The sequence below is a fragment of the Heterodontus francisci genome, chromosome 41, assembly GCF_036365525.1.
Source record: "Heterodontus francisci isolate sHetFra1 chromosome 41, sHetFra1.hap1, whole genome shotgun sequence".
Classification (NCBI taxonomy): domain Eukaryota; kingdom Metazoa; phylum Chordata; class Chondrichthyes; order Heterodontiformes; family Heterodontidae; genus Heterodontus; species Heterodontus francisci.
In genome coordinates, this window is record NC_090411.1 from 35,991,745 (window position 1) to 36,019,641 (window position 27,897).

General features: G+C 45.9%; 1 protein-coding gene across 3 annotated transcripts in view; it reads right to left on the reverse strand.

Annotated features, from left to right (window-relative positions):
• Positions 1 to 20,173, reverse strand: part of LOC137353488 (CCR4-NOT transcription complex subunit 3-like) — a 100,800-nt gene extending 80,627 nt beyond the window's left edge. For all 3 annotated transcript variants that reach the window (XM_068019817.1, XM_068019816.1, XM_068019815.1), the window contains exon 1: positions 20,077 to 20,173. The gene's annotated coding sequence lies outside the window, so the exon portion shown is untranslated. The remainder of the gene's footprint in view (positions 1 to 20,076) is intronic.
• Positions 20,174 to 27,897: the final 7,724 nt, after the last annotated feature.

Genomic DNA, 27,897 nt, shown 5'->3' on the forward strand with positions numbered 1-27,897 from the left:
GAAGGGCCTGTACTGCGCTGTAATATTCTAATTCTAATTCTAATCCCAGTATATCACACACACTCTCATTGTCAATCCCAGTATATCACACACATTCTCATTGTCAATCCCAGTATATCACACACACTTTCAGTCAATCCCAGTATATCACACACATTCTCATTGTCAATCCCAGTATATCACACACACTCTCATTGACAATCCCAGTATATCACACACACTCTCATTGTCAATCCCAGTATATCACACACACTCTCATTGTCAATCCTAGTATATCACACACATTCTCATTGTCAATCCCAGTATATCACACACATTCTCATTGTCAATCCCAGTATATCACACACACTCTCATTGACAATCCCAGTATATCACACACACTCTCATTGTCAATCCCAGTATATCACACACACTCTCATTGTCAATCCTAGTATATCACACACATTCTCATTGTCAATCCCAGTATATCACACACACTTTCAGTCAATCCCAGTATATCACACACACTCTCATTGTCAATCCCAGTATATCACACACACTCTCATTGTCAATCCCAGTATATCACACACATTCTCATTGTCAATCCCAGTATATCACACACACTCTCATTGTCAATCCCAGTATATCACACACACTCTCATTGTCAATCCCAGTATATCACACACACTTTCAGTCAATCCCAGTATATCACACACATTCTCATTGTCAATCCCAGTATATCACACACATTCTCATTGTCAATCCCAGTATATCACACACACTTTCAGTCAATCCCAGTATATCACACACATTCTCATTGTCAATCCCAGTATATCACACACACTCTCATTGTCAATCCCAGTATATCACACACACTTTCAGTCAATCCCAGTATATCACACACATTCTCATTGTCAATCCCAGTATATCACACACATTCTCATTGTCAATCCCAGTATATCACACACACTCTCATTGACAATCCCAGTATATCACACACATTCTCATTGTCAATCCCAGTATATCACACACACTCTCATTGTCAATCCTAGTATATCACACACACTCTCATTGTCAATCCCAGTATATCACACACACTCTCATTGTCAATCCCAGTATATCACACACACTCTCATTGTCAATCCCAGTATATCACACACACTTTCAGTCAATCCCAGTATATCACACACATTCTCATTGTCAATCCCAGTATATCACACACACTCTCATTGTCAATCCCAGTATATCACACACACTCTCATTGACAATCCCAGTATATCACACACATTCTCATTGTCAATCCCAGTATATCACACACACTCTCATTGACAATCCCAGTATATCACACACACTCTCATTGTCAATCCCAGTATATCACACACACTCTCATTGTCAATCCTAGTATATCACACACATTCTCATTGTCAATCCCAGTATATCACACACACTTTCAGTCAATCCCAGTATATCACACACACTCTCATTGTCAATCCCAGTATATCACACACACTCTCATTGTCAATCCTAGTATATCACACACATTCTCATTGTCAATCCCAGTATATCACACACACTTTCAGTCAATCCCAGTATATCACACACACTCTCATTGTCAATCCCAGTATATCACACACACTCTCATTGTCAATCCCAGTATATCACACACATTCTCATTGTCAATCCCAGTATATCACACACACTCTCATTGTCAATCCCAGTATATCACACACACTCTCATTGTCAATCCCAGTATATCACACACACTTTCAGTCAATCCCAGTATATCACACACATTCTCATTGTCAATCCCAGTATATCACACACATTCTCATTGTCAATCCCAGTATATCACACACACTTTCAGTCAATCCCAGTATATCACACACATTCTCATTGTCAATCCCAGTATATCACACACACTCTCATTGTCAATCCCAGTATATCTCACACACTTTCAGTCAATCCCAGTATATCACACACATTCTCATTGTCAATCCCAGTATATCACACACACTCTCATTGACAATCCCAGTATATCACACACATTCTCATTGTCAATCCCAGTATATCACACACACTCTCATTGTCAATCCTAGTATATCACACACACTCTCATTGTCAATCCCAGTATATCACACACATTCTCATTGTCAATCCCAGTATATCACACACACTTTCAGTCAATCCCAGTATATCACACACACTCTCATTGTCAATCCCAGTATATCACACACACTCTCATTGTCAATCCCAGTATATCACATACACTCTCATTGTCAATCCCAGTATATCACACACATTCACTGTCAATCCCAGTATATCACACACACTCTCATTGTCAATCCCAGTATATCACACACACTCTCATTGTCAATCCCAGTATATCACACACACTCTCACTGTCAATCCCAGTATATCACACACATTCTCATTGACAATCGCCGTATATCTCACGCACACTCTGTCAATCCCGGTATCTCTCACACACTCTCATTCACTCTTAATTCTTTAAATTGCATTTGCTCCAATTGTTCAGAAGTACAAGAGAACAATTATGTTCCTATTCAATCAAAGTCTATAAAATGCTGATCAAAATATATTCGCAGAATCCCAAAGGAAACAAATATTTCCTTCTTTTCAAACGAACAAAATCCTTTCCCATTCACTCACCCCAGATACAACATCCCACTGCACAAAATCCCTTTTTCCATTGCTTGAAATTGGGTGTATGGAATATTACAGAGTATTTGCGAGCATTAAGTGCTTCCCCATTCTGAACTAGATAAATGGCACTATCCTGCACAGATTGAATTGATTTAAAGAAATAGAAATCTAATTTGAAAATATTTCTGATTGTCATAAAATTTGCCATTGTATGTACAAGTGAAACAGAACTGTTTCAGGTTTGTGCTGTGATCTGACAGCAAGACTCAGTTTATTGGCTTCCCACCAAAATGGTCTGTAAAGTGAGTCATATAGCGTCACAAGGGAGTTCATTCAGTGTTCAGCTCGCCAGTTATAGTACAACATTAGTAATACAGCACATTCTACAATGTCACAATGATCATAAAGCACTCATTAAAAAAAAATCATTACTTATCTGTTTTGCGTTATACAGGCACTGGGTGACGGGTGCCATGGAGGCACTGGGGGACGGGGGACATGGAGGCACTGGGGGACGGGGGCCATGGAGGCACTGGGGGACGGGGGCCATGGAGGCACTGGGGGACGGGGGCCATGGAGGCACTGGGGGACGGGGGCCATGGAGGCACTGGGGGACGGGGGCTATGAAGGCACTGGGGGACGGGGGCCATGGAGGCACTGGGGGACGCGGGCCATGTAGGCACTGGTGACAAGGAACTATAGAGGCACTGGGGGACGCGGGCCATGGAAGCACTGGGGGACGGGGGCCATGGAGGAACTGGGGGACGCGGACCATGCAGGCACTGGGGTACGGGGGCCATGCAGGCACTGGGGGACGGGGGCCATGGAGGCACTGGGGGACGGGGGCTATGGAGGCACTGGGGGACGGGGGCTATGGAGGCACTGGGGGACAGGAGCCATGGAGGCACTGGGGGACGGGAGCCATGCAGGCACTGGGGGACGGGGGCTATGGAGGCACTGGGGATGGGGGCCATGGAGGCACTGGGGGACGTGGGCCATGTAGGCACTGGGTGACAAGGAACTATAGAGGCACTGGGGGATGCGGGCCATGGAAGCACTGGGGGACGGGGGCCGTGGAGGCACTGTGGGACGGGGGCCATGGAGGCACTGGGGGACGGGGGCCATGGAGGCACTGGGGGACGGGGGCCATGGAGGCACTGGGGGACGGGGGCCATGGAGGCACTGGGGGACGGGGGCCATGGAGGCACTGGGGGACGGGGGCCATGGAGGCACTGGGGGACGGGGGCCATGGAGGCACTGGGGGAAAGGGGCTATGGAGGCACTGGGGGACGGGGGCTATGGAGGCACTGGGGGACGTGGTGATACAGCACTTGACCATTTCTGAGACGGTGGTCAAATCCAACCTTAACTGGGAACTATGTTCCCAATGTTCCAATCTCTTCCTTCCAGCAAACAGATTGATGCAACACAAACCTCCTCTTGTGTGCTGGATGTAAAGGTCCTAACTAAAATTAATTTTAAACAACCTGAAACCAGATCATAACTTCTGAACTTGAGCCCAGAATTCAGTATAAATGATTGCTCATTCAGAGAGTTCACAGTAATGATGGGTTTGGGAAATAGGAATGTTATACTAATGCAATACACTCTAGGACTTGAGCACATAATCTAGGCTGATGCACCAGTGAAGTACAACGGGAGCACTGATGAGACATTAAATGTAGACCATCTTCCTGTTCTAGTGATTCAAGCAGACGATAAAGATCCTACAGTACTATTTGAAGTAGAGCGGGGAGTTCAGTTCTCCTAATGTCCTGACCACCATTCCCCCTCTTTCAACATTGCCAAAAAAAATCTGGTCTTTCATCTCAATGCTGTTTGTGGGACCTGGCTGTGTGTAAACTGGCTGCTATGTTTACTGATGTAAGAGTGACGACACTTCAACAGTAACAGAAGCTTTGGGACATCATGAGGATCTGATAAAGGGCAATGTAAACACCGTGTCTTTCTTTGTTAGTTTACTATGTCACACTTTACTGGTGCATTAGTCAATCTCCTGTGGTTCTGCACATAGAGAGTCAAGACCAACAGTAGTCTTTAGGTGTTGTGGGGTTAAAGGGCAGGGAATAACTGGGCCAAAGCATGCAGATATAATTCAGTCCCAATTTTAACGTCATACATTGTGTCCTCATTTTTATATCATATTCAGATTTTAATTTTATTTACAATTAAATAGCAATGTTTACATTTATTTGGAAGCTGGGAAATAAGAGTTGGTAGGGGCATAGTACATTCTCTCTAGTACAGACTGAGGTGAGAGCTGCAAAACTGAGGCCAGCTTCACCACTGCATGACAAGTTTGCAAAGACAGTTTTCATTATAAGTGTGGACATTACAATTTATAATGGGAATAGGTGGCAACAGAAAGGAACATTTTGTAGACAGGTTATGAAGTTAACATATAGAGAGTAAAGTTTGCAAAATAATGCTCCATCTCCAACGCCGCATTCCTGCGCAAAGAACATAATAGGAGCAACAGTCGGCCATTCGGCCCCTCAAGCCTGCCCCGCCATTCAATAAGATCATGGTTGATCTGCCCCAGACCTCAACTCCTCTTTCGTGCCAGCTCCTCAGAGCCCTCAACTCCCCGATATTTCAAAAATCTATCTACCTCCTCTTTAAATACTTTCAGTGTCCTAGCCTTCACAACTCTCTGGGGTAGAGAATTCCAGATATTCACTACCCTCTGAGAGAAGAAATTCCTTTGCATCTCAGTTTTAAATGTGTGCCCCCTTATTCTGTAACTATGTCCCCTAGTTCGAGATTCCCCCACTAGTGGAAACATCTTCTCAACATTTACCCTGTCAAGCCCCCTCAGAATCTTGTACGTTTCAATAAGATCACCTGTCATTCTTCTAAACTCTAATGAATAAAGGCCTAACCTGTTTAGCCGTTCTTGATAAGACAACCCCTTCATCCCAGGAATCAGCCTAGTGAATCTCTTTTGAACTGCCTCCAATGCCAGTATATCCCTTCTTAAATATGGGGACCAAAACTGTACACAGTACTCCAGGTGCAGCCTAACCAACACCCTGCACAGTTGTAACAAGACTTCCCTATTTTTAAACTTCAACCCCCGAGCAATAAAGGCCAAAATTCCATTTGCCTTCTTAATTACTTGCTGCACCTGCATGCTAACTCGTTGTGTTTCATGTATAAGAACAGCCAGATCCCTCTTTACTGCATTTTTTTGGAGTATCTCGCCATTTAAATAGTCTGCCTTTTGATTCTTCCGACCAAAGTGTATGACCTCTCACTTTCCTACATTAAACTCCATCTGCCAAGTTTTTGCCCACTCACTCAACCTATCTATATCCCCTTGCAGATTCCTTATGTCCTCATCACAACATGCCCTCCCACCTATTTTTGTATCTACAGCAAATTTGGATATATTACACCCTTTCCTCCAAGTCATTAATATAGATAATAAATAATTGAGGCCTAGGACTGATCCTTGTGGCACGCCACTAGTTACATTTTTCCAACCTGAAAAAGACCCATTATCCCAACTCTCTGTCTTCTGTGAATTAACCAATCCTCAATCCATGCTAATACATTACCCCCAATACTGTGAGCTCCTATCTTGTGCAATAATCTTTTTATGTGGCACCTTATCGAATGCCTTCTGGAAATCCAAATACACTACGTCTACCAGTTCCCCTTTATCAACTCTGCTTGTTATATCCTCAAAGAACTCGAGCAAATTTGTCAAACATGATTTCCCTTTCATAAAACCAGGATGATTCTGTTTGATTGCGTTAAGCTTTTCTAAATGTCCTGCTATTTCTTCCTTAATAATGGACTCTAGCATTTTCCCAATGGCTGATATTAGGCTGGCTGGCCCTAGTTTGCTGCTTTTTGTCTCCCTCCCTTCTTGAACAGGGGCGCCACATTAGCGGTTTTCTAATCTGCTAGGACCCTCCAGGTATCCAGTGAGTTCTGGAATATTTCGACCAATGCCTCCACTATCTCTGCAGCCACTTCCTTTAAAACCCTTGGATGCAGGCCGTCAGGTCCTGGTGACTTATCTGCTTTTAGTCCCATTAGTTTGTCAAATACTTTATTCCTCACGATAGAGAATGTAACAAGATCTTTCCTCCCATTAACTCCTTGCTTATCTGATATCGGTGAGATGTTTATAGTGTCCTCCAACATGAAGACCGAAGCAAAATATTAGTTTAAATTATCTACCATTTCCCTGTTCCCCGTTATCAATTCTCCAGTGGCATCCTCCAAGGGTCCCACGCTCACTTGAGCTACTCTCCTTTTTATATACCCATTGAAGCTCTTGCTGTTGATTTTTATATTTCTTGCCAATTTACTCTCATAATCAATTTTCTCCCTCTTTATTAGTTTTTCAGTCATCCACTGCTGGTTCCTAAAAAAATTCCCAGTCCTCTGGCCTACCACTAGTTTTCGCTGCTTTGTATGCCTTAGTTTTTGATTAGATACTCTCCTTGACCACCTTTGTTAACCATGGGTGGTTCATCCTTCTCATCGAGGTCTTTAACACTTTAATAGCTCCCAAATCTGTAGCTGTGGCTCTATGTTTGAACTTTTCAAATCTGGATTCTGTCCCTGAAATGGTCCGAACTCCATTCTTTTCTTTCCAATTGTAATCAGAGAATCTCCAGCAAATCCCACCTCCAATTTATTGCCAGCCTATTCCCTGCTTCAGCTCATCTGTCACTGCAAACTTCTTCTATGCTTTTATCACCCCGACTCAACTATTCTAATCCTCTCCTGGCCCGCTTCCCATCCTCAACCTTACATTAACTTCAGATCATCAAAAACTCTACTCCCCGTATCTTATTCCACACCAAGACCCGCTCATGCATCAGCTCTGTCTTTGCGACCGACAATGGCTATTAGTCTCCCAGACTTAAAATTCTCATCCGTTGTTTAAATCCCTTCATGGCCTCACCCCTTGCTAACTCCATAACCTCCATCAGTCCTATAACCCTCTCCAGAACTCCCTGATCCTCTGACACTGTTCCTTCAGCTGTCCGGGCCACACACTCGGCAATTCTCTTTTAAAGCCTCTTCCCTATTCCACCCTCTCTTTCAAAACCCTCCTGTAAAACCCATCTCTTTGATCAAGCTTTTGCCCACCTCTCCAATATCTATCACCTCTTTGTTTTGCTATCCATTTTTGTCTAATTAAATGTGCTACATGAATGCAAATTGTTGTTACTAGAAGGGCAGACGGACTGGCTACCACATCTCAATGCACTGGGATGCAATTCACAAATCTTAACTACAATCCACACTTTTCTTCCTCTCTGTATCCTCACTGTGTTGAAGTGAAGACTCACTTTCTCAGTATTCCTCCATTTGCCCTGTCAGGACGGTATGAAATGAGACATCTAGGCATGCAGGGGGGGTTTACTAATTTTTGGTTTGATCAAAATTAGTGTTTTTTGGTGTTTCAGTATTTTTAAATTAAAATTTTTACAAATTCAGTATGAAACAAACTGGCAGAAAAGTGATGTGAATGTGATGAATGCCTTGGTCATGAGCTTCCTGCTACCAGACAGGATCTTTATATAAGAGCGACATGCGCCATAACGGCAAGAATATTACACTGGTCTTCTGTGATTTTCAATACCTTCAACACAAATATCAATTTACAAATTGGGGGCATAATGTATCTGTAAAGTATTTGAACAGGGACCCCTCGGTATAATGTATCTGTAAAGTATTTGAACAGGGACCCCTCGGTGTAATGTATCTGTAAAGTATTTGAACAGGGACCCCTCGGTATAATGTATCTGTAAAGTATTTGAACAGGGACCCCTCGGTATAATGTATCTGTAAAGTATTTGAACAGGGACCCCTCGGTATAATGTATCTGTAAAGTATTTAAACAGGGACCCCTCGGTATAATGTATCTGTAAAGTATCTGAACAGGGACCCCTCGGTGTAATGTATCTGTAAAGTATTTGAACAGGGACCCCTCGGTATAATGTATCTGTAAAGTATCTGAACAGGGACCCCTCGGTGTAATGTATCTGTAAAGTATTTAAACAGGGACCCCTCGGTGTAATGTATCTGTAAAGTATTTAAACAGGGACCCCTCGGTATAATGTATCTGTAAAGTATTTAAACAGGGACCCCTCGGTATAATGTATCTGTAAAGTATCTGAACAGGGACCCCTCGGTGTAATGTATCTGTAAAGTATTTGAACAGGGACCCCTCGGTATAATGTATCTGTAAAGTATCTGAACAGGGACCCCTCGGTGTAATGTATCTGTAAAGTATTTGAACAGGGACCCCTCGGTGTAATGTATCTGTAAAGTATTTAAACAGGGACCCCTCGGTGTAATGTATCTGTAAAGTATTTGAACAGGGACCCCTCGGTATAATGTATCTGTAAAGTATCTGAACAGGGACCCCTCGGTGTAATGTATCTGTAAAGTATTTAAACAGGGACCCCTCGGTGTAATGTATCTGTAAAGTATTTGAACAGGGACCCCTCGGTATAATGTATCTGTAAAGTATCTGAACAGGGACCCCTCGGTATAATGTATCTGTAAAGTATTTGAACAGGGACCCCTCGGTATAATGTATCTGTAAAGTATCTGAACAGGGACCCCTCGGTGTAATGTATCTGTAAAGTATTTAAACAGGGACCCCTCGGTGTAATGTATCTGTAAAGTATTTGAACAGGGACCCCTCGGTATAATGTATCTGTAAAGTATCTGAACAGGGACCCCTCGGTGTAATGTATCTGTAAAGTATTTAAACAGGGACCCCTCGGTGTAATGTATCTGTAAAGTATTTGAACAGGGACCCCTCGGTATAATGTATCTGTAAAGTATTTAAACAGGGACCCCTCGGTGTAATGTATCTGTAAAGTATTTGAACAGGGACCCCTCGGTATAATGTATCTGTAAAGTATCTGAACAGGGACCCCTCGGTGTAATGTATCTGTAAAGTATTTAAACAGGGACCCCTCGGTGTAATGTATCTGTAAAGTATTTGAACAGGGACCCCTCGGTATAATGTATCTGTAAAGTATCTGAACAGGGACCCCTCGGTGTAATGTATCTGTAAAGTATTTGAACAGGGACCCCTCGGTGTAATGTATCTGTAAAGTATTTGAACAGGGACCCCTCGGTGTAATGTATCTGTAAAGTATTTGAACAGGGACCCCTCGGTATAATGTATCTGTAAAGTATCTGAACAGGGACCCCTCGGTGTAATGTATCTGTAAAGTATTTAAACAGGGACCCCTCGGTGTAATGTATCTGTAAAGTATCTGAACAGGGACCCCTCGGTATAATGTATCTGTAAAGTATCTGAACAGGGACCCCTCGGTATAATGTATCTGTAAAGTATTTGAACAGGGACCCCTCGGTATAATGTATCTGTAAAGTATTTAAACAGGGACCCCTCGGTATAATGTATCTGTAAAGTATCTGAACAGGGACCCCTCGGTGTAATGTATCTGTAAAGTATTTAAACAGGGACCCCTCGGTATAATGTATCTGTAAAGTATCTGAACAGGGACCCCTCGGTGTAATGTATCTGTAAAGTCTTTGAACAGGGACCCCTCGGTGTAATGTATCTGTAAAGTATTTGAACAGGGACCCCTCGGTGTAATGTATCTGTAAAGTATTTAAACAGGGACCCCTCGGTGTAAAGTACTTAAACAGGGACCCCTCGGTGTAATGTATCTGTAAAGTATTTGAACAGGGACCCCTCGGTGTAATGTATCTGTAAAGTATTTGAACAGGGACCCCTCGGTGTAATGTATCTGTAAAGTATTTAAACAGGGACCCCTCGGTGTAATGTATCTGTAAAGTATTTAAACAGGGACCCCTCGGTGTAAAGTACTTAAACAGGGACCCCTCGGTGTAATGTATCTGTAAAGTATTTGAACAGGGACCCCTCGGTGTAATGTATCTGTAAAGTATTTAAACAGGGACCCCTCGGTGTAATGTATCTGTAAAGTATCTGAACAGGGACCCCTCGGTGTAATGTATCTGTAAAGTATTTGAACAGGGACCCCTCGGTATAATGTATCTGTAAAGTATTTGAACAGGGACCCCTCGGTGTAATGTATCTGTAAAGTATCTGAACAGGGACCCCTCGGTATAATGTATCTGTAAAGTATCTGAACAGGGACCCCTCGGTGTAATGTATCTGTAAAGTATTTGAACAGGGACCCCTCGGTATAATGTATCTGTAAAGTATTTGAACAGGGACCCCTCGGTGTAATGTATCTGTAAAGTATTTGAACAGGGACCCCTCGGTGTAATGTATCTGTAAAGTATTTGAACAGGGACCCCTCGGTGTAATGTATCTGTAAAGTATTTGAACAGGGACCCCTCGGTGTAATGTATCTGTAAAGTATTTGAACAGGGACCCCTCGGTGTAATGTATCTGTAAAGTATTTGAACAGGGACCCCTCGGTATAATGTATCTGTAAAGTATTTGAACAGGGACCCCTCGGTGTAATGTATCTGTAAAGTATTTGAACAGGGACCCCTCGGTGTAATGTATCTGTAAAGTATTTGAACAGGGACCCCTCGGTATAATGTATCTGTAAAGTATTTGAACAGGGACCCCTCGGTGTAATGTATCTGTAAAGTATTTAAACAGGGACCCCTCGGTGTAATGTATCTATAAAGTATTTGAACAGGGACCCCTCGGTATAATGTATCTGTAAAGTATTTGAACAGGGACCCCTCGGTGTAATGTATCTGTAAAGTATTTGAACAGGGACCCCTCGGCGTAATGTATCTGTAAAGTATTTGAACAGGGACCCCTCGGTATAATGTATCTGTAAAGTATCTGAACAGGGATCCCTCGGTATAATGTATCTGTAAAGTATTTGAACAGGGACCCCTCGGTGTAATGTATCTATAAAGTATTTGAACAGGGACCCCTCGGTATAATGTATCTGTAAAGTATCTGAACAGGGATCCCTCGGTATAATGTATCTGTAAAGTATTTGAACAGGGACCCCTCGGTGTAATGTATCTGTAAAGTATTTGAACAGGGACCCCTCGGTGTAATGTATCTGTAAAGTATTTGAACAGGGACCCCTCGGTATAATGTATCTGTAAAGTATCTGAACAGGGATCCCTCGGTGTAATGTATCTGTAAAGTATTTGAACAGGGACCCCTCGGTGTAATGTATCTGTAAAGTATCTGAACAGGGACCCCTCGGTGTAAAGTACTTAAACAGGGACCCCTCGGTGTAATGTATCTGTAAAGTATTTGAACAGGGACCCCTCGGTGTAATGTATCTGTAAAGTATTTAAACAGGGACCCCTCGGTGTAATGTATCTGTAAAGTATTTGAACAGGGACCCCTCGGTGTAATGTATCTGTAAAGTATTTGAACAGGGACCCCTCGGTATAATGTATCTGTAAAGTATTTGAACAGGGACCCCTCGGCGTAATGTATCTGTAAAGTATTTAAACAGGGACCCCTCGGTGTAATGTATCTGTAAAGTATTTAAACAGGGACCCCTCGGTGTAAAGTACTTAAACAGGGACCCCTCGGTGTAATGTATCTGTAAAGTATTTGAACAGGGACCCCTCGGTGTAATGTATCTGTAAAGTATTTGAACAGGGACCCCTCGGTGTAATGTATCTGTAAAGTATCTGAACAGGGACCCCTCGGTGTAATGTATCTGTAAAGTATTTGAACAGGGACCCCTCGGTGTAATGTATCTGTAAAGTATCTGAACAGGGACCCCTCGGTATAATGTATCTGTAAAGTATCTGAACAGGGACCCCTCGGTGTAATGTATCTGTAAAGTATTTGAACAGGGACCCCTCGGTGTAATGTATCTGTAAAGTATCTGAACAGGGACCCCTCGGTGTAATGTATCTGTAAAGTATCTGAACAGGGACCCCTCGGTGTAATGTATCTGTAAAGTATCTGAACAGGGACCCCTCGGTGTAATGTATCTGTAAAGTATTTGAACAGGGACCCCTCGGTGTAATGTATCTGTAAAGTATTTGAACAGGGACCCCTCGGTGTAATGTATCTGTAAAGTATTTGAACAGGGACCCCTCGGTATAATGTATCTGTAAAGTATTTGAACAGGGACCCCTCGGCGTAATGTATCTGTAAAGTATTTAAACAGGGACCCCTCGGTGTAATGTATCTGTAAAGTATTTAAACAGGGACCCCTCGGTGTAATGTATCTGTAAAGTATTTGAACAGGGACCCCTCGGTGTAATGTATCTGTAAAGTATTTGAACAGGGACCCCTCGGTGTAATGTATCTGTAAAGTATCTGAACAGGGACCCCTCGGTATAATGTATCTGTAAAGTATTTGAACAGGGACCCCTCGGTGTAATGTATCTGTAAAGTATCTGAACAGGGACCCCTCGGTATAATGTATCTGTAAAGTATTTGAACAGGGACCCCTCGGTGTAATGTATCTGTAAAGTATTTGAACAGGGACCCCTCGGTGTAATGTATCTGTAAAGTATTTGAACAGGGACCCCTCGGTGTAATGTATCTGTAAAGTATTTGAACAGGGACCCCTCGGTATAATGTATCTGTAAAGTATTTGAACAGGGACCCCTCGGCGTAATGTATCTGTAAAGTATTTAAACAGGGACCCCTCGGTGTAATGTATCTGTAAAGTATTTAAACAGGGACCCCTCGGTGTAATGTATCTATAAAGTATTTGAACAGGGACCCCTCGGTGTAATGTATCTATAAAGTATTTGAACAGGGACCCCTCGGTGTAATGTATCTATAAAGTATTTGAACAGGGACCCCTCGGTGTAATGTATCTGTAAAGTATTTGAACAGGGACCCCTCGGTATAATGTATCTGTAAAGTATTTGAACAGGGACCCCTCGGCGTAATGTATCTGTAAAGTATTTAAACAGGGACCCCTCGGTGTAATGTATCTGTAAAGTATTTAAACAGGGACCCCTCGGTGTAATGTATCTATAAAGTATTTGAACAGGGACCCCTCGGTGTAATGTATCTGTAAAGTATTTGAACAGGGACCCCTCGGTGTAATGTATCTGTAAAGTATTTGAACAGGGACCCCTCGGTGTAATGTATCTATAAAGTATTTGAACAGGGACCCCTCGGTGTAATGTATCTGTAAAGTATTTGAACAGGGACCCCTCGGTATAATGTATCTGTAAAGTATCTGAACAGGGACCCCTCGGTGTAATGTATCTGTAAAGTATTTGAACAGGGACCCCTTGGTATAATGTATCTGTAAAGTATCTGAACAGGGACCCCTCGGTGTAATGTATCTGTAAAGTATCTGAACAGGGATCCCTCGGTATAATGTATCTGTAAAGTATTTGAACAGGGATCCCTCGGTATAATGTATCTGTAAAGTATTTGAACAGGGACCCCTCGGTGTAATGTATCTGTAAAGTATCTGAACAGGGATCCCTCGGTATAATGTATCTGTAAAGTATTTGAACAGGGACCCCTCGGTGTAATGTATCTGTAAAGTATTTGAACAGGGACCCCTTGGTATAATGTATCTGTAAAGTATCTGAACAGGGACCCCTCGGTATAATGTATCTGTAAAGTATTTAAACAGGGACCCCTCGGTGTAATGTATCTGTAAAGTATTTGAACAGGGACCCCTCGGTATAATGTATCTGTAAAGTATCTGAACAGGGACCCCTCGGTGTAATGTATCTGTAAAGTATTTAAACAGGGACCCCTCGGTGTAATGTATCTGTAAAGTATTTAAACAGGGACCCCTCGGTGTAATGTATCTGTAAAGTATTTAAACAGGGACCCCTCGGTGTAAAGTACTTAAACAGGGACCCCTCGGTGTAATGTATCTGTAAAGTATTTGAACAGGGACCCCTCGGTATAATGTATCTGTAAAGTATTTAAACAGGGACCCCTCGGTGTAATGTATCTATAAAGTATTTGAACAGGGACCCCTCGGTGTAATGTATCTGTAAAGTATCTGAACAGGGACCCCTCGGTATAATGTATCTGTAAAGTATTTGAACAGGGACCCCTCGGTGTAATGTATCTGTAAAGTATTTGAACAGGGACCCCTCGGTGTAATGTATCTGTAAAGTATCTGAACAGGGACCCCTCGGTATAATGTATCTGTAAAGTATTTGAACAGGGACCCCTCGGTGTAATGTATCTGTAAAGTATTTGAACAGGGACCCCTCGGTGTAATGTATCTGTAAAGTATTTGAACAGGGACCCCTCGGTGTAATGTATCTGTAAAGTATTTGAACAGGGACCCCTCGGTATAATGTATCTGTAAAGTATTTGAACAGGGACCCCTCGGCGTAATGTATCTGTAAAGTATTTAAACAGGGACCCCTCGGTGTAATGTATCTGTAAAGTATTTAAACAGGGACCCCTCGGTGTAATGTATCTATAAAGTATTTGAACAGGGACCCCTCGGTGTAATGTATCTGTAAAGTATTTGAACAGGGACCCCTCGGTGTAATGTATCTATAAAGTATTTGAACAGGGACCCCTCGGTATAATGTATCTGTAAAGTATCTGAACAGGGATCCCTCGGTATAATGTATCTGTAAAGTATTTGAACAGGGACCCCTCGGTGTAATGTATCTGTAAAGTATTTGAACAGGGACCCCTCCGTGTAATGTATCTGTAAAGTATTTGAACAGGGATCCCTCGGTATAATGTATCTGTAAAGTATTTGAACATGGACCCCTCGGTGTAATGTATCTGTAAAGTATTTGAACAGGGACCCCTCGGTGTAATGTATCTGTAAAGTATCTGAACAAGGACCCCTCAGCGTAATGTATCTGTAAAGTATTTGAACAGGGATCCCTCAGCGTAATGTATCTGTAAAGTATTTGAACAGGGACCCCTCCGCGTAATGTATCTGTAAAGTATTTGAACAGGGACCCCTCGGTATAATGTATCTGTAAAGTATTTGAACAGGGACCCCTCGGTATAATGTATTTGTAAAGTATTTGAACAGGGAACTCCATGTATAATGTATTTGGGCAGTATATGATGGAGTGGAAGCTACGACCTAATCTATCTCCGCACGTCTCTGTGTATCGTATGTGTATGTACCTTTACACAGTATTATGAGCAGTGATGCCGCTCCCTGCTGTGAAACAACCATTTATTTTAAGTGGTAACATGGTGCTTGAACAATGAGCTGGTACACTGGTTTTGGGTGATTAGCAACCCGATGCTGGGCCAGTTGGCTTGGGAGAAGACGCTACTGTTGGACAGCCTTTCTTGCCACCGGATTTGGAGGATCTTGCGGAGGTTTCTCTGCTGGTACTTCTCCAGTGCTATGAGGTACCTGCTGTAGGTTGTCCAAGTCTCCAAAGCATATAGGAGCGCAGGGATCTCTATTATCTGGTCAACCATAATCTTTGTCTCGGGTTTGAGATCCTGATCCTCAAATACTCTCTTCCTCAGTCGGCTGAAGGCTGAGCTGGCACATTGGAGGCAATGATGAACCTCATCATCTACGTCTGCCTTCGCTGAGAGGAGGCTCCCAAGATATGGAAAATGGTCACATTTTCCGCAATCTCATCATTGATCTTGATTGATGGGGGAGGTGTTGCGCTGTGGGAGTTGGTTAGAAGAGGACCTTCGTTTGCCGAGTGTTTAGTGAAAGACCTTTTTCTCACATGCTTCGGGGAAGGTGCTAATCACCCAAAACCAGCTCTGCTGGGCAGGGTTTGTTGTTCCCACGCCTGACACCAGACTCCCAAAGTAGCTGTTCTACTCAGAACCTGGTTGTGACAGGAGACTCCCAGGATGACAGTGGAAATGCTTTAGTGAAGCGATGTCCTCAAAACATCACTGAAGAGATCAAACATTCCCGTCGACTTGTGGACGCCCCTGGCTTGTGACCATCCTAGATGGAGAAAGTTCATTTGAAAAGGCATCGTACACCTTGAGGACTTTGTTGGGAATAAGCAGAGACAAAGTCAAGGCATTGGAGAGAGTACACAAACTCCCAAACTACTCATCTACCTGACCCTTCAGGCACCACCTGCCTCTCATGTGGCAGAGACTGCAGATCACACATTGGACTTACTAGACATTTCAGAACCCACTGAACCAGAGTAAAAGGAAGTCATCCTCCATCCCAAGGGACTGCCTAAGAAGAAGGGATGATGATGGTGTAGGAATGTGCTGAGGGAAAGGTGAGCCAGTGTCTCCAGATATGACTTACACACTTTTCAATTCATCATTACAAACTGCCCAATGCAGACAAAAGAGTCATTTTTTCCTTTATTTTGGGGTTAAAGTGAGGGGATTTCCAAACAATTTAGGATATTTCTTTCTATTGTTTCCAGAGTCAATATGAAGCATTCCCACAGCATCAATACATCAGCAGAGATCAATGGAATTGAGAACTCGTCTTATACACTGGTGTGACACACATTCTCCTGTCACTACTGGATCAGCACTAGTTTTGTGATGTTGCTTATGTGCAGTAGGCTCCAGGTGAAGTCTCTGCCCCAAACTAATTCAAAGGGCGTAGACCCACAATATTGACAATCAGGGAGAAATAAACAGTCCCATTCAACCTCACTGGGAAGCCTGATAGTTGCAAAGGTTGCTTCAGTGGCTCATATACTCACAATCTGAGGTCAGCTTAATTTCCACAAGATACTGGAGATGAAACAAGTCTTTCTGTCTCATTCACTCAGCCATCAATGTTTCCATTTCCACTTTCCCCTTCACTTCTAAGCATTGTCTTTCATTCTCATTCTTCATCTCACTGCCTTTTAATCTTCATCATTCCCATCTTTTCCTTCAACTTTTTTTGTATTCGTTCTTGGGATGTGAGCATTGTTGACAAGGACAGAATTTATTGCCCATCCCAAATTGCCCTTGAGAAGGTGGTGGTGAGCTGCTTTCTTGAACTGCTGCAGTCAGTGTGATGTAGGCACACTCACAGTGTTATTAGGAAGGGAGTTCCAGGATTTTGACCCAGTGACAGTGAAGGAACAGTAAGGTTGGTGTGTGACTTGAAAGGCAACTTGCAGGTGGTGGTGTTCCCATGTGTCTGCTGCCTTTGTTCTTCTAAGTGGTAGGGGTCATGGGGTTGGGTGGTACTGCTGAAGAAGCCTTGGTGAGTTGCTGCAAGGCATCTTGTAGATGGTACACACTGCTGCCACTGTGCGCCAGTGGTGGAGGGAGTGAATGATGGTAGATGGATTGACAATTATCAATTCCCCTCACTAAATGTACCAAATAAACACATCTCCAATCACCAGATGTCACTACTCGTCCCAGCTCCCATCACTAATTACCATCAGTAAATACATCTTAATCTCTCTTGATGTTTCTTGTAAACAAAGTTTCTTTTCATTACTCCAGTAGCCACAGCTCACTTTACCCAATATCACTAGTAAACACGTCCACCATACTAGATGGAAAGAACAAACTTAAATTTATAGTGCCTTTCACATCCTCAAGAAGTCCCATTTGCAGCCAATGAAATGCTATCTCTTTGAAGAGTAGTCATTATTGTAACGTAGGAAAAGCAGCAGCCAATTTGCACACAGCAAGATCACACACAGCAATGAAATAAATGACCAAATCATGTTGTTTTTAGGGACACTGAATAGTGCCACAGAATTTTTTTCACACTGTTAGTATATCACTGGTAATCACTATATGCCACAAATAATCACAGGTCCATTCACTAGACCGTTTGTTGCTCATTTCAGCTTCCAGTAACCCAGCACCTCCACCTTTCTTCCCTTGAAATCAGACATGTATTTTTCTCAAAGCAGAAACACTGAAGGACAGTCACTTTGGGCCTTGATCTGGAAAATTATTCAACAACTGAGACAGCAGTCTCTGATCTGAAGTGCATCCAATAAAACAATGAGGGATTGGCGCTAAGAGGTTCACAATGTCAACCTGATTACTGGGCACCAAACAGAAAGGTTCGCACTCTGTGCCACATTCCCCCCCTCAACATAGCATCTGCAGGAACTGTGATTCCGCTCTGAATGCTGTTTCTCACTACTCTCTCACACCAATCACTATAAATGCATTCTAGTGGTACAAAATCAAACTGATGTCAGTTTCTATGGCGAGTCTCAGGCTTCCCACCTCCCAACCCCAGACTGTGATCCTAATCAAGCAAATCCAAACCTTTGCCTCTCACAGATGGGATAACACCGCAGAACTAACCAGTGTGTGCCAAAATCCTACAAAACACTGAACAAAACTCCAATTTTACTTCAGAACATTAGGAAAGCCTTGTTGTTATGATCGCAACAAAAATTGTTGCACAGACACAGGGGCTCATGTGTGAGCTTTATGAGACTGTGTCCAGTGAGCATTACAAAGGAAACACACCTTCTGTAAAAAGAGAGTAGCAATGAAGGATAAGCCGTATTGTTTATCATCTCTGACGGTCTGTCCTGTGCAGTATGACCATTAGCAAACTTTCATACATGTGCTTTTCAATTTTACTGAACCAAATAATGCTAAGGGGGAAAAATTGTGGTTCCAAACCAAACAATCAGAATATGCATTACTGTTCTCTACTGCTCATTACATCTGGGGAGAAGGGATATGCTTACAAATCACTCGGTGAAGATGGTGAATTACTGTGAATATTGTACTGGCTCATTGGTGATTTGCCAATACACAGAATGGATTTTGTCAGTGTTGGGGTTTCCCTGCAATACAACAGCAGCTGTATTATAGAAAGTAACTCAGTTTATATGAAATACTCTGAGATCTCTCCAGACAATAGATTGCGATAGGAATGCTCCGACTGCCAGTATTTATTTTTCAAACAATCAGCCTGAGTGCAGAAGCTGCACAAAGACCTTCAGATTGTCAGAGTGGATCCCATGCACTCTCTCCTTTCCTCAGTTCCTCTCCCTCACACCAAAGATCTGTCCCTCACCTGGATAAAGAAAAACAAGTCCCTAAATTACCGGGCTCTAAGGGTGGACCCAGGGGGTGGAGAAGTGGCCGTGATGAGCTCTTGTTGTTTAGGGGCCAAGCCCCCTCTATTCTCCCAGTGTTTATCTGGCGCGGATTCCTTGTTGTTCATTGGCAGACGGGGGCGGTGGGACCCCCATCACCGTTGCCCACGGTAACGATGCCCCCCAGATTCGAGGGCATTGTTGCCAAGGCGACACCGTGTTGGCATGTGGGCAGAATCCTGCTCCTCACTCAGGATCCAGAACCAGGGGAGATTTTACACATTTCCAGGCCTCAGGCCCAGGGCTTGGCCTTTCCTCTTCATCCCCCACCTAAACCCGCCAGGACCAGGGCCCAGGCCGCAAAGCCTCGGGCTCTCCAGTCCCTCCGCCCGGAAGCACAGTCTAGGCCGTATAGAGCTGGCATCGAGCAGCCAATGAGCCCGGGCCGAGCTCAAGAAGACGACCAATTTGCAGAAGGCATTGGAGCCACGGAGAGGCGAGGCCGCGGGAGGCGGTGGCGGGACTTACCGAACGAAAGAAGCCGGATCCGGGGCCACGGCGGAGACACGGTCACAAAATGGCGGCGAGTCCGCGGAGAGTGCTAAACCGCGCCGCCTGCGGCCACACTGGGAACTGCAGCCCGGCTCAGCCCCGCCACCGGGTGGACAGACAGGGAACTGCAGCGCGGCTCAGCCCCGCCACCGGGTGGACAGATAGGGAACTGCAGCCCAGCTCAGCCCCGCCACTAGGCGGACAGACAGGGTACTGCAGCCCGGCTCAGCCCCGCCTCCGGGCGGCCACACCGGGAACTGCAGCCTGGCTCAGCCCCGCCACCGGGTGGACAGACAAGGAACTGCAGCCCGGCTCAGCCGCGCCACCGGGTGGACAGGCAGGGAACTGCAGCCCGGCTCAGCCCTGCAGTAACGATGCCCCCAAGATTCGAGGGCATTGTTGCCAAGGCGACACCGTGTTGGCATGTGGGCAGAATCCTGCTCTTCACTCAGGATCCAGAACCAGGGGAGATTTTACACATTTCCAGGCCTCAGGCCCAGGGCTTGGCCTTTAGGGAACTGCAGCCCAGCGCAGCCCCGCCACTGGGCGGACAGACAGGGAACTGCAGCCCGGTTCAGCCCCACTGGTCATATGAGCGCTGGGCATAAGCCAACTGTGGGACAGGTTGGTCACTTTGGCCTCGCCTCCTACATGCACCACCAAGATCCAATAGAAACTCATCGATTTCTTCTGGGGCAAGAGGAAACACTGGGTCTCTGCTGCGGTCCTGAGTCTCCCAATCGAGGAGAGCGGCCAGTCACTGGTGTTCGTCTGCACCCAGGCTGCGACTCTCCGCCTTCGGACCCTGCAGAGATAACTGTACGTCGAGCGTCCTCCTAGATGGTGTACACTGGCGACGTATTTTTTCCGCCAGTGTCACTGCCTTCAAGATGACACGCAGCTCCAGGCGGAGTCCGTTAGCCGCGCTTCTCTGAGGGAGTTGCCTGTCTTTTACCGGGATCTATTCCGAGTCTGGAACATGGTCGCCTCCAGTCAGGGCGCTCCCCCGCTGGCGGAGTAGAGCGCCTCGGCTGTCCGGGCGGCTGACTCCAGGGTCGGACCGGTGGGCAGAGGAGTAGCCGAAGCCCCCTGGATGCCCCTCACTGTGGGTGGCGAGGGGGCGTGGGAGAGCGGAGCACTCCCGGCCGAGCTGACTCCCACTCGGCTGGAACTGCTCATCGGATCCAGGCCCCGAAACCCTCCTCGGGAGCCGGTCCCGCACAACCTGAGCCGCCTCTCGGAAATGCCCTCCGTGCCATTCCAATTGGCATGGAGGGGTTTCCTGTACGGGCTGCTCCTGCACACTCTCCACTTCCTTGCCCTCGTCAGCCGACCGGACATGCCCTGGCGGTCCGCGTTGCCATCTGGCGGCGTGGGGAAACCCCGATGGAGGACTCTCTACGCGGGAGTCTTCCCCCTTTACATCGGGGACCTGGGGTAGAGGATGCTGCACAGGGCAGTCCCGTGCAATAGACTTTTAAGTAAAAACAAAATACTGTGGATGTTGGAAATCTGAAATAAAAACAAGAAATGCTGGAAACACTCAGCAGGTCTGGCAGCAACTGTGGAGAGAGAAGCAGAGTTAACATTTCGGGTCAGTGACCCTTCTTCGGAACTTTTAAGTAGGTTCACGGACTCCCCGGCTGCCTGTAATTTCTGCGGCCTGGACGAGTCCGTGTTTCACGTATACATGGAGTGTGTGAGGTTGCAGCCCCTCTTGAGTATTTGAAGGGGCTGCTCCTCAAGTTTTGGCTGCACTTCAGTCCCACGCTCCTGATCTTTGGGCACCCGGTGCGGAGGGGCGTGGGCCGGGAGGAGGATCTCCTCAACGGTCTGCTCCTGAGCCTGGCCAAGGTGGCAATTCACAGGTCCAGGCTGCGGGCCGTCGGGGGGGGTGGTCCGTCCTCCCTGATTGCCTGCCCCTCTTCCGCGGTTACGTTCGCACCCAGGTGTCCCTGGAGAAGGAGCATGCGGCGTCCGCCGGTACGCTTGAGGCCTTCCGTGACCAGTGGACACGGCAGGGACTGGAGTGCATCGTTGACACCGAGAATGGCATTTTAATTTGAGTTGTTAGTTTATTTATCTGTTTTTAATAAAGTTATTTTTTTAAAAGGGAACTGCAACCCGGCTCAGCCCCGCCACTAGGTGGACAGACAGGGAACTGCAGCCTGGCTCAGGCCCGCCACCGGGCGGCCACATCGGGAACTGCAGCCTGGCTCAGGCCCGCCACTAGGTGGACAGACCGGGAACTGCAGCCCGGCTCAGCCCCGCCACTAGATGGACAGACAGGGAACTGCAGCCTGGCTCAGCCCCGCCACTAGGTGGACAGACAGGGAACTGCAGCCTGGCTCAGCCCCGCCACTAGGTGGGCAGACAAGGAACTGCAGCCTGGCTCAGCCCCGCCACTAGGTGGACAGACAGGGAACTGCAGCCCGGCTCAGCCCCGCCACTAGGTGGACAGACAGGGAACTGCATCCTGGCTCAGCCCCGCCACTAGATGGACAGACAAGGAACTGCAGCCCGGCTCAGCCCCGCCACTAGGTGGACAGACAGGGAACTGCAGCCCGGCTCAGCCCCGCCACCGGGCGGCCACACCGGGAACTGCAGCCTGGCTCAGGCCCGCCACTAGGTGGACAGACAGGGAACTGCAGCCCGGCTCAGCCCCGCCACTAGGTGGACAGACAGGGAACTGCAGCCTGGCTCAGCCCCGCCACTGGGCGGCCACACCGGGAACTGCAGCCTGGCTCAGCCCCGCCACTAGATGGACAGACAGGGAACTGCAGCCTGGCTCAGCCCCGCCACTGGGCGGCCACACCGGGAACTGCAGCCTGGCTCAGCCCCGCCACTGGGCGGCCACACCGGGAACTGCATCCTGGCTCAGCCCCGCCACTAGGTGGACAGACAGGGAACTGCAGCCCGGCTCAGCCCCGCCACTAGGTGGACAGACAGGGAACTGCAGCCTGATGGGTGGGTGCTTGGTTGGGATAATCGTCTGAACAAAGGAAACAGAAGCTGATGTCTATCAGGTCATCCACACTCAGACTGTCTGTTAGACGGTGCAGCCTTCTACAAACTGCTCCACAATCGCTGATCCCGGGGCGGGAAGAATCTGAGTTTAATTTTAGTAAAAAAAACTTTGGAAATTCATTCTTCCTGATTCCACATGGATGTAAATGTCAGTATTTCAGGGCTAGGAAAATGAGCCCGAATCCCTGCCTCTAATGATTTATCCATTCGCTGGAAGAACTGACTGAATAGGAATAGACTGAACTATCTATATATTTTATAATGATACCCAAGCGTGTTATGTGTCTGGTACATGACAGTGTGTAAAGCGTGATCTCTGATGAAAGGTGATTTCCAGCTTTTTATCGTTTTATTTCAGTTTTTCAGCATTTGCAGTGTTGGTATGGTTTATATCCGCTCTGCAGTTGATACCTTCTATAGTTTGCAAAATGTATCCTTGACTGAGATTGAGCTGCAGCACAAGGAGATTCCAGAACAATTGCCTAATCAATCTGGTTTTCCTGCAGTTTACAATGATCAAATTCAGACTTCTCCCCAAGTTTGCCAAATCACCTTAAGTGAGAAGTAAAAACAGAAAATGCCGGGAATGCGCAGCAGGTTAGACAGAATCTGCAGAGACAGAAAAGCAATTCTAACTTGCATTTATGTAGCGCCAGTAATGTACAAAACATTGCAAGATACTTTTAGACACAATAAGACAATAATGAACACTGAGACAGGGAGATGCTCGGACCAGACCAAAAACTGTGAAAGAGGTCGAATTTAATGAGCGTCTTAAAGGAGGGGAGAGAGGCAGAGAGAGGAAATTCCAGAGTGTGAGGCTTAGGTAGCTGAAGGAACCCCTGCCAAGAGTGGAGCAAAGAAATGCACGAGACCAGAAACACAGAGATCTCAGAGGGTTGTAGGGCTGGTGATAGGGAGGGGGCGAGGGAAATGCAGAGATCTCGGAGGGTTGTAGGGCTGGTGATAGGGAGGGGGCGAGGGAAATGCAGAGATCTCGGAGGGTTGTAGGGCTGGTGATAGGGAGGGGGCGAGGGAAATGCAGAGATCTCGGAGGGTTGTAGGGCTGGTGATAGGGAGGGGGCGAGGGAAATGCAGAGATCTCGGAGGGTTGTAGGGCTGGTGATAGGGAGGAGGCGAGGGAAATGCAGAGATCTCAGAGGGTTGTAGGGCTGGTGATAGGGAGGAGGCGAGGGAAGCGCAGAGATCTCGGAGGGTTGTAGGGCTGGTGATAGGGAGGGGGGCGAGGGAAATGCAGAGATCTCGGAGGGTTGTAGGGCTGGTGATAGGGAGGGGGCGAGGGAAATGCAGAGATCTCGGAGGGTTGTAGGGCTGGTGATAGGGAGGAGGCGAGGGAAATGCAGAGATCTCAGAGGGTTGTAGGGCTGGTGATAGGGAGGAGGCGAGGGAAGCGCAGAGATCTCGGAGGGTTGTAGGGCTGGTGATAGGGAGGGGGGCGAGGGAAATGCAGAGATCTCGGAGGGTTGTAGGGCTGGTGATAGGGAGGGGGCGAGGGAAATGCAGAGATCTCAGAGGGTTGTAGGGCTGGTGATAGGGAGGGGGGCGAGGGAAATGCAGAGATCTCGGAGGGTTGTAGGGCTGGTGATAGGGAGGGGGGCGAGGGAAATGCAGAGATCTCGGAGGGTTGTAGGGCTGGTGATAGGGAGGGGGCGAGGGAAATGCAGAGATCTCAGAGGGTTGTAGGGCTGGTGATAGGGAGGGATGAGGCCACATTGGGATTTGAAAACAAGATCAAAATTTTAAAGTCAAGAGATTTCCCGACTGGGAGCCAGTGTAGATCAGAAAACACAGGGGTGATGGGTGAACAGGACTTGGTGCGAGTTAGGATACGCACAGCAACGTTTTTGATGAGCTCAAGTTTATAGAGGGTAGAATATGAGTGACAGGTCAGCAGAGAGTTGAAATAGTAAGTCTGGAAGTGGATGAAGGTTTCAACATCAGATGAGTTGAGACAGGGGCAGAATCAGGTGATGTTATGGAGTTGGAATAGGTGGGCTTTGTGATGGAGAGGACTTGAGGTTGGAAGCTGAGCTCGGGTAAGATTGTGAGGAGGCTGTTTCAACCTGAGCCTAGGATTCAATGACAGAAAACATCAGCATTTCAAGTATAGACACTTCCTCTTCGCTGAGAAATCCTACAGATGAACAACATTTAAAAAGGAACAGACTAAAGGGAAGGGGGAAGGGTAAAAGCACAGCCACCACACACACAGATGGAGAACAGGAGATAGTTCAAAGGAGGAAAGGATATTCACATGCCAGAATGAGAGAAATCAAAAAGGTTTACAGGAGACACAATGTCCTTGTGTCTGTGTCTATCTCTGTCTGCATCTCTATCTGTATAATGGTGTCTCTGTCTGTGTGTCTGTATCACTGCCTGTGTTTCTGTCTGTATCACTGCCTGTCTCTCTGCCCATGTCTCTGTCTGTGTGTCTGTATCACTGCCTGTGTTTCTGTCTGTATCACTGCTTGTGTCTCTGCCTGTGTATCTGTCTGTGTGTCTGTATCACTGCCTGTGCCTCTGTCTGTCTGTCTCACTGCCTGTCTCTCTGCCTGTGTATCTGTCTGTGTGTCTGCATCACTGCCTGTGTCTCTGTCTGTCTGTATCACTGCCTGTCTCTCTGCCTGTGTATCTGTCTGTGTGTCTGTATCACTGCCTGTGTCTCTGTCTGTATCACTGCCTGTGTCTCTGCCTGTGTATCTGTCTGTGTGTCTGTATCACTGCCTGTGTCTCTGTCTGTATCACTGCCTGTGTCTCTGCCTGTGTATCTGTCTGTGTGTCTGTAGTCTGTATCACTGCCTGTGTCTCTGTCTGTATATTATTATTGCTGCTTGTTTCAATGTCTGTATTTCCTATAATTCACTTTCTTATTCTATGTTTATTCTCTTTTGTGAGCTGATGTTATTGGAATTAATACCAACACATTTCCTGAATTTTAGGTGTATTCTTGTCAAACGTCAGAATGAAGCAGTTTGACTGCACAATTCCATTCTGAGTCAAGTGACCATCAATTTGAATCGCACTGCTCTGAGCTGAGGGAATGCTGCACTGTCAGGGATGCTGCCCTTCCGACAAGCCATTAAACCAAGATGGTAAGATCCCATGGCAAAGAGCAGGGTGTTCTGTCCAGCATCCATTGGTTATTCACCTCCTCGTGGTAATGCTGCTGGTGTTGTGTTAGTGGGATTGAATCCACTGTACAAAATGATTCAGGATTTGGTACCAACTGCCCCAGAGTGAATTAGAATTAGAATTAGAATTAGAATATTACAGCGCAGTACAGGCCCTTCGGCCCTCGATGTTGCGCCGATCATCTGACCTACACTATTCCATTTACATCCATATGTCTATCCAATGACCACTTAAATGCCCTTAAAGTTGGCGAGTCTACTACTGTGACTTGTTCAGAATCTTCCACGAGCTGATCACTCTGAGCAAGACTCTCGGTTTTAGACATTATTTGGTGTGCCAGAGATTCATTTCTCAGTTCTATCATTTATTCCATCCCCTAAACTGCTGAAGTGCAGCTCAAACAAATTAGCAGCAGTTTCACCTACTAATCCTCCTGACCTGATCATCACAGCAATCATCCTCTGTAAACCAACTAACAGGGACATCTTCAAAACCTCCATCACAGTATTAATCCCATTCAAACAAGTCAATATAACACAATTTACTGAGTTCAGTTAATTAAAGGCACATGGGCCATTTATATTGTACCAAATGCACCAGTGCACAGTGGCTGTGGTGTAAACTTCTCCAGGGTGTTTCATCATCCAATCTCTATCCGTTACGGAGCATGGGGTCACCTGGAAGAGGAAGCGTCACACCGTTACACCCATTAGTGTCACAGTCACTAGTGTCACAGCCACTAATGTCACACCATTACACCATTAGTGTCACAGTCACTAGTGTCACACTGTTACACATTAGTGTCACACTGTTACACATTAGTGTCACAGCCTCCAGTATCAGTGTTACACCCATTAGTGTCACAGTCACTAGTGCCACACTGTTACACCAGTTAGTGTCACAGCCACTAGTGTCACAGTGTTACACCCGATAGTGTGACAGTCACTAGTGTCACAGTGTTATGCCATTAGTGTCACAGCCACTAGTGTCACACCCCCACTAGTGTCACAGTGTTAAGCCATTATTGTCACAGCCACTAGTGTCACACTGTTACACCCATTACTGTCACAACCACTAGTGTCACAGTGTTATGCCATTAGTGTCACAGCCACTAGTGGCACACCATTACACCCATTAGTGTCACAGCCACTAGTGTCACAGTGTTCCACCATTAGTGTCACAGACACCAGTGTCACACTGTTAAATCCATTAGTGTCACAGTCACTAGTGTCACACTGTTACACCATTAGTGTCACAGTCACTAGTGTCACATTGTTAGTGTCACAGCCACTAGTGCCACAGTGTTACACCCATTAGTGTCACTGCCACTTGTGGCACACCATTATACCATTAGTGTCACAGTCACTAGTGTCACACTGTTATACCATTAGTGTCACTTCAGGCTGTCAACCCACAAGTTCTGGTCAAATCAACATTCTGAGAACACATGAGGCTTTTTATCCAAACATTGTCCCAGGTGCAGCAGCTGAATTAGCTGACCTGTTCTAAATTCCAACTAATCTTTGCAAGATTTGGACTCAGTGTCCCAAGAATCAGTGAAGGTGGATGAATAGATAGATAAGTAATCGAGAAGGCAGACAGGATTGTTGCCTTTAT